The sequence below is a fragment of the Arachis ipaensis genome, chromosome B07, assembly GCF_000816755.2.
Source record: "Arachis ipaensis cultivar K30076 chromosome B07, Araip1.1, whole genome shotgun sequence".
Lineage (NCBI taxonomy): Eukaryota > Viridiplantae > Streptophyta > Magnoliopsida > Fabales > Fabaceae > Arachis > Arachis ipaensis.
The window spans coordinates 3667820-3671172 of record NC_029791.2 but is presented as its reverse complement, the minus strand read 5'-3'; positions in this window follow the sequence as shown (position 1 = coordinate 3671172).

Below are 3353 nucleotides of genomic sequence, written 5' to 3'. Positions count from 1 at the left end.
AAGAGACACAATATTCGAAATATATTTGACAAGCAAATATAATAATTCAATGAATTGTGTTTCATAGTTATAATAATTTTATATATTATTTATACGAAATTTCTTTGTTGCAGAATTGAGCCGAATAAAAAGTGAATATTATAGCTAAATTTATGATGAAAATGTACATTACATATTGTTCCTGCGTGTATAACTGTTCCAAGGTATAGCTTGTTTTGCTGGTGTTCGACCTCGCTTTCTTTGAATCAAGGGGAAGGAACGACGTTGTCTTCTTGTAAGAGCGGCAGCGTCGGTTACCTGCAAAGGAACTCCATCACTCAAATAAGTAAGAGTATTAGATTATTCAGAGGAATCTGGAATGAATTACGTATGTTTGACTGAATGAGTCACTTGTATTTATTGAGTTTTTCTGTGGCAGTTATCTGCATCTTTGTTATTGTTTGACGGAATCTTCTGATGATAGTCAGATTTTCGAAATTTGAGTGGTTTTTGTTGGAGAGATTCTCGGAAAAACTATTTCGAAATAACAGCATAACTCTTATTTATACCATAACATAAAAGAAAGAAAAAGAAACCGTATTTTTTATATGAATTAACGTAAAAGAAGAAATGAAACAATAACTGAAATTTAAATTTTTAAAATTTAAATTAAGTTTAATTATAAATATATATTTAAAAATTAGGGATATATTTTTCTAAAAAAATAATTAAATAATATTAAAAGCTAACTAAAGACTTATTTGTGTTGTATAAGTAGCATTTCCCCTTATTTATAAGTTATAACCCATCGCCAAAAAAGCAACATTTTAAGATTTATGAAACATCAGGATCAAAATAATGGTTCTACTAGAAAACCAACTTTTTGTATAATTTATAGAAAAAGAGTTATATATAAACATTTAACTAAAACTCATCAAATAGGAAATAAAGGGTTTTCTCTATCTCAACATAATAGTAAGTTTAAGTTTAAAACTATTAATTTTTATTTACGTAACATTACTTGATGGAATGACACACTTCACAAAATTAATTAAACTTGAAAAATTGTTTTTTTTTTTATTATATTATATATAGGTAGGGATAGGGAGGTTGAATTTGGTGTAGGTTTTTAGGAAGACCAAGATTCCCTTTTTTGGTCACAATGGCATGGAGGAGGCATAATGCATGCATATTTTCAGTTATATTAATGAATAATGTATGTGGTAAAAATTACATGAACTTTATATATATGTCGGTGCCATCCTCAAAGCTCAATAGTTTCAGCCATGTATTAGGAGCAAATTGCAGGTACTAATATATATAAATAATTATTTGCATGCTTATTAGTTTTTTTTTTTTTTGCACGGACATGCTTATTTGTTTGTGTATGTACGTGAGCATGCATGGGTTTGAACTTTGAATTTGAAATTTGAATAGCCACTAACTATTTCAATGATAAACAAATTATTCAATTCTCCTTTATTATTATTTTTATTGTCAACTATCAAAGTGTCAAGTGTGTTTTCTACGCAAGAGAGAAGCAATAAATATTCTTTTTGGCTTTTTTTTTTTTGTCTCTTGCTATGTTTTGTTACTAGAATCTGGTCGAATCGATCAATTGATTCAACCAAATTAATTAAAAATTAATCATTAAATCAGTTAAATTCAAATAAAAAATTAGTTATCCACAAATGAGTCAAAAAATTAAAAAACTCAATCAAAGAATTAATTATTCTGTCAAACTGTTGCAGTTTTTTGCGGTTAATCAATTTAAAGTAATAAAGAAGAAAAATTTACTTTTTCAAAATAATATATTTTATACATAAATATATTATTTTTATTATGTTAATCTCGATTAAACCTCAATTGAACTTTTAAATTTTTGAATTTTTACTTCTACCAATTCAATGGTTCATTTAGTTTTCGAAAATTTAATTTTTAAAGCCTTTTTAAGTGATTTATATATACATTTTAATGTCATTAGTATATATATAGAACATTATTTCTGTTTCTCCGAAATTATTTTCTTTCTATAGTTTTTTGTTCTCACAAACTCAACATCTCAACTTTAAATAGATCAATGAAATAAATCATGATCGCACATTAAAATATAAATAAAAAAAATTGTACTATTGAGGCCACAAAAAGTGAAAAATGTCATGAAAGGGGTTCAATTCAAGACAAGAAAGGAGAATTATTGAATAATCATTGTGTTAAAGGCAAGTAAGGGGAATGATCAAAATTATTATTCTATATTAATATTTTTGAAAATGTGGGACTAAGCTTCTGATTTAATTTGTGAATCTCTCATTTGGTATCGGATTCAATGTTAGTTCTAGCTTGTACCAAATAATTATATATATGCAAATATAAATAAGAGAAGGTTTAATTAACATCTTTAATCTTTTCTTTAGTTTAATGTTCTTTTTCTCTAGCTCGTTTTTCCTTCGTATTTATAGAGACGAAATACATAAATAATATAGTATGATTTAAATATATGATTATATTGAAAAAAATAATAATAAATGTACATAATAATATCACTAAAATATACTATGTACATTTTTAAAGAGACATTGATATCTCTATTTTTAATATTTTTTTAGTATTTTATTATATTCCTCTATTNGAAAATATTTTTGAAACACATCCAAAATCATAAATCTAAAATTTAAGTTTAAACATTAAAAAATAATTGTAACCCATCTAAAATTATGAAATTATACATAAAATATTTTTGAAATACTTCCAAAATCCAGAAATTGCACATGCAAAAATAATTTAACATTATTGCAGTATATATGAAAATCTCTTCAGGCCACTTTATTCGATTTTTTATTTCAAAAAAAAATTATACAGAATAATAAAAAAAGTAATAGTGTCAGAGACCCATCCAAACCTTAGGTAAGTTTTCGGCGTAGACGAACGACGACGACGAGGAGGAAGACGGCGACGAAGATGAGTGTTGACGAAGGGGAATGTGGCGTTGTGAATGAGCGCCGAGAAGGAGGAAGGCAGCGTCGAGGATGAGCACGGAAGAGGAAGGTGGCGCAAATGAATGGCGGCGGAAGATGACTTCTATGAAATTTCGATGTGCGCCTCTGAATTTTCAATGTGGGAAAAAACGTGATTTCTCTGCTTTTTTGAGTGTTTTAATTTGTACGAATTTAGTTAATAATTAGATGGTTTTTTTTTTGTGACTGAAATAAATTAAACAAAAAAAACAAAACAAACAAAATAAGAAATTGCCTAAATAGAATAATTAGATGGTTTAAAGTTTATTTTAGAATTTTAAAATCAAAATTTTAAATTTTGAATAATTTAATTTTTAGATATGTATTTAAATTATAATATATTAATAATTAAATATTTTA